This window comes from Lepus europaeus, chromosome 2, assembly GCF_033115175.1.
Source record: "Lepus europaeus isolate LE1 chromosome 2, mLepTim1.pri, whole genome shotgun sequence".
Lineage (NCBI taxonomy): Eukaryota > Metazoa > Chordata > Mammalia > Lagomorpha > Leporidae > Lepus > Lepus europaeus.
In genome coordinates, this window is record NC_084828.1 from 107,515,440 (window position 1) to 107,525,284 (window position 9,845).

Sequence of the window (9,845 nt, forward strand, 5' to 3'; positions counted from 1 at the left end):
CCTGCGGCGCCAGCATCCCATATGGGCGCCGGGTACTAATCCTGGTTGCTCCTCTTCCAGTCCAGCTCTCTGCTGTGGCCCAGGAGTGCAGTGGAGGATGGCCCAAGTGCTTGGGCCAGGAAGAAGCACCTGGCTCCTGGTTTCGGATCAGCGCAGCGCCAGCCGTAGTGGCCATTTGGGGAATGAACCAGCGGAAGTAAGACCTTTCTCTCTGTTTCTCTCTCTCACTGTCTATAACTCTACCTATCAAAAGAAGAAGGAGAAGGAGGAGGAGGAGGAGGAGGAGGAGGAGGAGGAGGAGAAGAAGAGGAGGAGCAGCCAGGGCTCCAACTGGGCCCTGGAACAGATTCTGGCATCTCAGGTGACGTGTTAACCTGCTGCACCACAACACTAGCTTCTCTAATGCTTATCTTAACAGACCTTGCTGTGGTCATTGACAATGATGCCTTCTGCCTTCTTCCTTCATTAAACCCTCTCCTTCATTTGCCTGCCTCTCTGATCATCCCGTTCATTTCCCTTTTGTGGACTTTTCCTCCTGAGCATGTGCCTTAAGAATCAGTGCAAAAGCAAACAGCTCCAGTGAAAAAACTCCAGTGAGAAAAACTTATTCTAACTTATTAAAATAATTCAAGCTGCAAAGTAGCTTTTGAATAATTCAAGCAAAGGAACATGAAAGAATTGTAAATGACAACATGTCCATTGATAAAACTTCATCTTGCACAAGTAGACAGCTGCTTCTTGAATTTGTGAAGTAGCATAATTCACTGACTTGCTGTGGTATTTTGTATGCCTTAGATTTCTGTTTTAAACCATGTAATTTTGTTAGCCAAAGATTTCTTTCTTAAAAATTTTTTTCCCAGGAACATTTTATTTAAGGTATACAAACTTCATGCATTTCATAAATACAACTTTAGGAACATAGTGATTCTTCCCACCCTTCCCACCCTCTCACCCTTATTCTTCCCCCTCCTCCTATTCCCATTCTTATTTTTTACCAATATTTATTGTCAATTAACTTTGTACACATATGATTAACTCTACACTAAGAGTTCAACAAATAGTATAGAAAAAAAATTGTTCCTCAACAGTCAAGACAAGGGTTGCTCAAAATCATCATATCTCAGGTGTCAATTTCACTTCTATAGCTTACCTTTTAGGTGCTCTATTAGTTACCACAGATTAGGGAGAACATATAGTATTTGTCCTTTTGGGATTAATTTATTCACTAAGTATAATATTCTAGCCTAAGGTTTCTTACACATGTAAGTATATAAAATAAGTGATTATTTATTGTTTCAGCTTCTCCAATAAGATATTTCCTAGTATTAGACTCTCAGGAATATACCCTTGTGATATTACATTTTACACTTTAGGGCTTAGTTCCCATTAGATATTATTGTTTCACCAGATTTAGTGTATAATGTCTTATAAGCTTTTATCTACTATCCATCCTTCCAGTCTATACTTAACTGAATTTGAATCCCCATCTATGACACAGTAAACTTAAAGAATTAAAATCCTAAAAGATACCTTTACAAATATTGTTCAAAGCTATAACAAATGACCTTCAAAACAATGCATGATATTATATCTGTGGTCATTCAAATCATTTTGCTTCCAGCTTTAAATCAGTTTCTTAACAAGCTGATCATTAAACACCAATGTTGGTTTATGGGACTATGGGGACTTGTGAAGCTTGTTGAAGTTTACTGCAGCGAGAACCTGAAAATACTCAGTTTAAACTAAAATATTTCCACTGACATCAAGAAGGGACTACCTCAGCTGATAGCCCCACTATGGCAACTAGATCCTCCTATAGAGGAGGACTGAGAAACTGTAAGGAATTGGCTCAAGATGATTATTGGCACGAGTCCCATCTGCAAGCTGAAGATCCCAGAGAGCCATCAGGGTAGTTTCAGTTGGAGTACAAAGGCCAGAAGACCACAGCGGCCCTTCATGTAAGTCTCAGGTCAAGGACAGAAGCCAGTTGTTTCAGCTGAAGCAGTCAGGCTCAGATAGGAAATTCAACTTCCCTGTGCCTTCTTGTGCTATTCAGGTCTTCAATGGTTTAGATGACGCCCCCCACCCACATTGAGGAAGGCGACATGCTTTACTCAGTCCACCAACTCAAATGCTGATCTCATCTGGAAGTATCTTCACAGGCACATCCCAAGAAATATTGTGTAATCAAATACCTGAATATATTGTGGCAAGGTCAGGTCAATACATAAAATAAACTATCAGATTTATGTTTGTGCAATAAAATATATTCTTGAAGTATGTGATATGCTTCACAATAAAGAGTGAAAATAAGAATAAATGTAACCATAAGATCCTGCAATCCCATTTCTGGGTATATAGATCCAGAAGCATTGAGAGCAGGATCTCAGAGAGAGATTTGTACATTCGTGTTCACATCCTGGCTCAGGCTGGCCCAGCTCCAGCTGTTGCCGGCATCTGCGGAGTGAACCAGCAGATGGGAGCTCTCTTTCAGTCTATGTTTCTTTCTTTATATTTCTCCCTCTCTCTCTCTCGCTCGCTCTCTTTCGTGTGTATGTGTGTGTGTCTCAAATATTATTCTCCAAAGCCTAAAGCAGAAGAAACTCAAACGTCTGTCGGCAAACAAATGGATAAGCAAATTACAATGGAATATCGTTCAGGCTTTAAAAGGAGGGGGGAAAAGGCAAGCATTTGGCCTATAAGTTAATATGATGCCCATATTCCCTCTCAAAGTGCCTAAGTTCAAATCCCACCTCCACTTCCAATCCAGTTGCCTGCTAAAGGGCATCCTGGGAGTCAGCAGATGATGGCTCAACTAGTTGGGAATTATTTCCAGGCTGCTGGCTTTGGTCTGATCCAGATCCAGTTGTTGCAGGCATTTGGGGAGTGAACCAGCAGACGAAAAACCTTTCTCTTTCTGTGTATCTCTCTGTGTCTTTCAAATAAAATGAAAATGCATAAATTTTTTTAAAAGGAAGAAAATTTTGTCAAATGGTATAACATGGATAAACCTTGAGGACATTATGTTAGGTGACATCAGGTAATCGCTAAAAGACACCTACTGTATGAGTCCACTTACACGAGCTATCTGAAGATGTCAGATTTGTAGATAATCAAAATGGAATGATGTTTGCCAGAGACTGGAAGGAGGTGGCAAATGGAAGTTGTTGCTGACTGGGCTGAGTTTCAAGCCCTGTGTTCACAACAGATGTACATAACACTACTGAAGTGTATATATAAAAATGATTAAGATGGGAAATTTTATTATGTGTCCTACTACAGCAGAAAATATTTGTTTTTCAATAAAAAAAGATCAGGGTATACTTTCTAAAATTTAAAATGACAAACTAAATACATATTCTTATATACTTTCTCTCTGAAACTAGTTAAATGCTAATTAAATTGTTTTAGGAGCAGTCATTTAACCTAGCAATTAAGAAGCCTATATTCCACGTCAGACCTCCTGGATTCAAACACCAGATCCGGCGCCAGACTCCAGCTTTCTGCTAATGCAGACCCTGGGAGGCAGCGGATGATGACTCAGGCAATGGGTCCATTTCCCCCGTGCCGGAGACCTGGACTGAGTTCCCCATTCCTGACTGCAGGCTGGCCCAGCCCAGCTGTCGCCAATATATTAGGAGTGAACCAGCTGTCGCCAATATATTAGGAGTGAACCGGCACATGGGAGCTCTCCCTCCCAGTCTATGCTTCTTTCTTTCTCTCTCTCTCTCAAATAATTTTGAAGTGGTGTAACTTTTTGTTTTGAAATAGTTTTAGACTAACAAAAATTTTTAAAATATATTTTAGCTTCCTCTAATGTAAATTAGTAACTCCTAGTTATCAAAACCAGAACTCCAGCATTCTACCAATAACCTAATATGCAGCTCTTGTTTGACTCCCACATTGTCCCTCCAACTCAGTGTCCTTTTTCTGATCCAGAATCCTAGATCAGAAATCCATCCTGTTTTCTACACAATCCATAGAAATTCCTTGCTTTGCCCTTGTCTTCCATGTTCTTGACAGAGTTATTTTGCAGAATGCCCTTCAGTGTAGATTAGTCTCATATTTTCTCTTGATTATGGCCTTTGGGGCAAGAATATTTATATTAATTAATAATGCTTTCTCTTTCTTGGGGCATTCAAACAATAATTCTATGGATTATAATCAAATATTCTTCTTACATATTTTATGCCTTAAATCATTCCAATTTTTTGTCCATATGACCCCTTCTTGTCCTCCTTTTTAAAAATAATTTCTTTATCTTCTGGCACCACAAGATGTTCCAGTTATGTCCTTTATCTTCTCTCTCCCAATTCTGAATCAACCACTTTTCCAGGAAATTGTGGTTCTTTTCATTAAAGAATAGTATTTATAAACCAAGATTCTGCCAATTGTGTGCCCATAGATACTAGGGTACTATTACTTCTAGGCCCTACCAGGGGGAAGAGCTAGGATATATATATATATATATATATATATATATATACACATATATATACACTATATATTATATATATTACTATGTTTTATATATATATATATATAACACATCCCTACACACATCTATATTTATTTCTCCAGCTATCTATATGAGGATGCTTCAAAACATTCACAGTCTCAGTAACAGAACACATTGATGTGTTTTTTAGTTTCTCTCAGTCTTATAAATTACACCATGGCACTGTTTTAATGAGCATTTCTGTAATTACAAGTGAATGGAATTTTTTCATATATTTGAGATTTACTTACATATTCTTATTTCTGTTCATGGTTCCTCCCACCCCCATCTTCCAGTAGGTCTCATTCCTTTGTCTTGCAGTGTCTGCAAGCTCTGTATATAGGTCTTTTCTGTGGTATATAAATATTACATATATTTTCTCCTAATTTATCAACTATATTTTGATTTGTTTATGGTGTGTGTGTGTGTGTGTGTCTGTGATGAAAGCTTTTTTTAAAAAAAAAATTACTTATTCATTTATTTGTTTGGAAGGTAGACTGACAGACAGAGAAAAGGTGAAAAAGCCAGAGAGAAAGAGATCTTCTGTCTGCTGGTTCACTCCCAAAATGGCCACAACAACCTGGGCTGGATCAACCCAGAGCCAGGAGCCAGGAACTCCATCCTGGTCTCCCGTATGGGTGGCAGGAGCCCAAGCCATCATCTTCTGCTCTCCCAGGCACATTAGCAGGGAGCTGAATCAGAAGCAGACTAGCTGGGACTCCAATATGGTATGTAGGTGTCCCAAGTGGCAGCTTCATTGCATCACAATGCCAATCCTGTGGAAATTTATTTTTAATTTTTACATGGTCATATTTCTTAATCTTTACTTTTATTGAACCTGGATTTTAAGTCATGATTTTTTTTTAAAGATTTATTTTATTTATTTGAAAGACAGAGTTACAGAGAGAGGTAGAGACAGAGAGAGAGGTCTTCCATCTGCTGGTTCATTCCCCAGATGGCCTCAATGGCCGGAGCTATGCCGATCCGAAGCAAGGAGCCAGGAGCTTCCTCCTGGTCTCCCACACGGGTACATGGGCCCAAGGACTTGGGCCATTGTCCACTGCTTTCCCAGGCCATAGCAGAGAGCTGGATCAGAAGAGGAGCAGCTGGGACTAGAACCGGCACCCGTATGGGATGCCAGCACTTCAGGCCAGGGCATTAACCCGCTGTGCCACAGCATCGCCCCTTAAGTCGTGATTAAAGAGCCTTTCCCTGCTCAAGGTTAAAGAGGAATTTACTCATGCTTTCTTCACCTACTTACATGCTTTCACCTTTCACATTGAAATCCCTATCCCTGAAGAGGAAGAAGGGTTGGAGGGGTGGCAAGAGGGAGGAGGGGTGGGTAGTATCACTCTGTTCCTAAGCCTGTATATATGAAATACATGCAACTTGTATAACTTAAATAAAATTGTAAAAATAAATACATAAATCCCTACCTCTTTTGGAATTTTTTCCTGTGTATGGTGTGAGACATGGACATAATTTTATCCCAGTGATCAGAGGTGCCGTCTAATGAACTTATTTCTAAATCTGCACTGATGAAGGAATGATGAGAACCATCAGCAGCCAAGAAATGTTTTGAAAAATTATTATGAAAAGCAAACAGAGGGGCACTGACACATGAAGCTGAGCGAAGGACGCCATGCCCTAGAGTACATGCGGAGGAGGGGTATTTTATAATGATTTTTTAATAGTCAACTCATCAGGTGTACACAACAACTTTAAATGTGTATCAACTGCGCTGTGTCTCTTGACTGGTTTTCTAATCTAACAAAAATGCAATGACTCTCATGTAACACGAGTGTTCGCTTGGAAAATCACTGTTTTATTTGTTCTTCTGGAACTGTTTTCCATTTCAGCCCACAGAGCCAGAGGTACAATGTGGAAGATCTCTCTCTCTCTGTCTCTCCCACTCTCTGCTTCTCAAATAAACAAATCATATATATGTGTATATATATATGTGTGTGTGTGTGTGTGTGTCTGATTTGTCTGATTCTGGGGTAGGACTTTTTATTTAAAGAGCTCTTTTATAAAAAGAGCAAGCAGCTCTTTTTAAAAAATATTTATTTTATTTATTTGAGAGCTAGAGTTACAGACTCTTCCATCCACTGGTTCACTCCCCAGATGGCCGCAAGGCCAGAGCTGGACCAATCTGAAGCCAAGAGCCAGGAGCTTCTTCTGGGTCTCCCACGTGGGTTCAGGGGCCAAGCACCTGGGCCATGATGCATTGCCTTCTCAGGCCATAGCAGAGAGTTGCATCGGAAGAGGAGCAGCCGGGACTAGAACCGGCACCCATATGGGATGCTGAAGATTAACCCACTGTGCCTCAGCGCTGCCCCTCAAGCAGCTCTTGACCTCATACAATAGCCATTCAATTCCATATTAGTCCTGAGCACTATTCTGCCTCCCACTTTGCAAAAGCACTGAGAGGTAAATGTTTTAATTTCATAAACACTTGGTGTTAATTACAAACTAGATGAACTTTGCCCTAAGTAGGAATGCTCTAAAGTCCAGTTTTTAAGGTGCACATGAGGTAGACAGACGGGCTAAGTAGCTGGGATTCACACTGAAGGATTTACCCACACCTCTGGGCTGCTGGAATCAGTGAGTCAGCCAGTCTTCACTCTGTGTTTATGAAATGTCTTTCCTCCAGGGAGTTCTCCTCACATTCATTATCTCATTAATCATCCAACTATTCCCTCAGAGAAAGGAAAGTGGGGAAATATGCATCCTATTAGCTCCTTTATTCCCAGGAGGAAATTTTGAGGCTTAAAGAGAAAAAAATAATTTCCTCATCTGTAATAGGAATCCTCTGGCTTAGTCCATGCCTTTTTGCCTTAGGTACTTGGCAAGGATGAAAGGCTATTTTTTTTTTTCCTTAGGAAAAAAAAAATAATTACTTATGGCAAGTCAGGCTAATTATTGGAGGTGATATACCCCTAGACCAAAGTGAGAATTTGCATAAAATTTAAAGTATATCACATAAGAACCTGTTGCTGTTTTGTGGCTCCTGATATTTGTTTCTTGTGGATCATGGTTATGATTCCACCCAGTGAGACTTCGGTAGGTTCATTACCATTTGAAGTTATGGGCACGCTTATTTTACATATGAGGGAATACACTGAATTAACATTTTGGCCTTACCAACTTTGCATGCCAAACTTTAACCCTGGAAACAACCAAAAAAAAAAGAAATAAAAAATAAAAAGAATTAGAAGAAACTTACTGAGGATAATATAGCCAGCAGGTGTCAGATTTGGAATTCTGATTCTTAACTACATAAATTCTTTCCAACAAATAAAACATTCACAAATGACAACATATTTCAACTTAATTTTAATTAATCTCAGCATTTTAAATTATGTAATTTACAAAATGGGCAAGCCTGTATTCATTGCTTTGGAAGTACTATGCATGTAAATGAGACAGGAACAAACCTGACTGTCATAAGCAGAGGAGGGATAAGCAGTGACACTCCCTGGAAAAGCAGTCCTGCAAAGATTGCAGCTCACAAGCCCTCTCTGAAAGATGTACCACAAGTTGCTCCATGACCTGGAATGGCTGGGGAAGAAGGTCTTGTGTGTATTTTTCAGTTATCTGACAAAAGAATAATGTTCAAGGCTAAAATTATTGATGTCATACTTTGTGGCATAACTCTTCGACTTTGCCCTCCCAAACATCCCTGGGGGTGCAATATATTTATATCAGTAATGATGATTTAGTGATCTTGCTACACTGATTCACAGCCAATCAAAATCACCGAGGGTGGGATATTGAGACCTCGGAGGAAATTTGGAAATGGCCCCTCACGGAAGTGATTCAGCTATGAGAGGAAGAAGGAAGGGATGAGGAGAGCTGAGAACCCACCACTAAAGAGGTGCAGCAGTAGGCAGTCCGCGCCTCCTTCTTGGAACAAATCATGCCTCCTGAAAGTCAGTGGAAATGCAGCCTAAGAAATTACAAACAGCTTCCCCTGGTGCGCCTGGATGTAGGCCCACACCAGAGCCTGCGACTTGATAAGGACACACTGTGCTTCGGTCTCAACGCTTCCCTCTAGGCCAGCTGGAACATAATCTCTACAACCATAAGCAGTGGCCCTGCTCGGGGATGATGGAAGCACACACAATCTATGTTGGGTTAACTTGGGTACAAATCCCATTACTTATGGTTTGATCATATTACACTCTCTCTCTCTTAGTCCGCTGGGGCCGCCATGACCCAAATACCTTAAACTTGACCATTTATATGGGAAAGAGATTTATTTCTCACAGTTCTGGAACTTGGGAAGCCTATGATTTCTATTTCAGTGAGGTTGGTGCCTGGAGAGGCCTGCTCTCTGCTTCCAGAGTGGAAGCCTTTTGCTGCTTTTGGGGGTGTGGGGTGAGAGGGAGGGAATGCTGAGCCCTCACATGGCAGACGGGACAGCAGGGGCAGGAAGGAGGGCAGCAGCTCCCATATATCTCGTGGCTAAGGGTGCCAATCCCATTGTTGAGGGTTCTTTCCTCATGACATAACCACCTCCTGCAGCTCTCAGCTGATACCATCACATGGGCAATTGAGTTTTAGCAGATGAATTTGAGGGGACACATTTAGCAGTCTCTGGACTCAGTTGCCATTTCTCTAATGTGTGAATGATAACAGGAACCTCAAAGGTTGTTGTGAGAATAAAATGGAATAAGGCTTAGAGATTGCTTAGCACGATTCATAGCACCTGGCTCTAAATTCATACTAGCTATTACTATCAATAAACCACAAAATTATACCCTTGGGGAAATAATTAAGAGTTTGAAAGAATAACTCACAAAAGAAATACAAATTGGGGGGCCAGCACTGTGGCGCAGCTGGTTAACGCCCTGACCTGAAGTGCCGGCATCCCATATGGACGCTGGTTCGAGCCCTGGCTGCCCCACTTCTGATACAGCTCTCGGCTATGGCCTGGGAAAGCAGTGGAAGATGGCCCAAATCCTTGAGCCCCTGCACCCATGTGGGAGACCTGGAAGAAGCTCCTGGCTCCTGGCTTCGGAATGGCATAGCTCCAGCCGTTGCAGCCAACTGAGGAGTGAACCATCGGATGGAAGACCTCTTTCTCTCTGCCTCTCCTCTTTCTGTGTAACTCTGACTTTCAAATAAATAAATACATCTTTAAAAAAAAATACAAATGGAGATTGGCAGAGAAAGATGGTCACAGAGACCTCCAGAGATCATCTCCCCCACAATTACATCAACTTGAATGGATATTCACTCAGGAAATCTGAGTACCTTGTTTTAGGAAGACAATAAGAAAAAACACGTGGAAGAAGGCAGGAAGAAAATAGATGCCTGTGTCACCTCTCCCAACACCAACCCA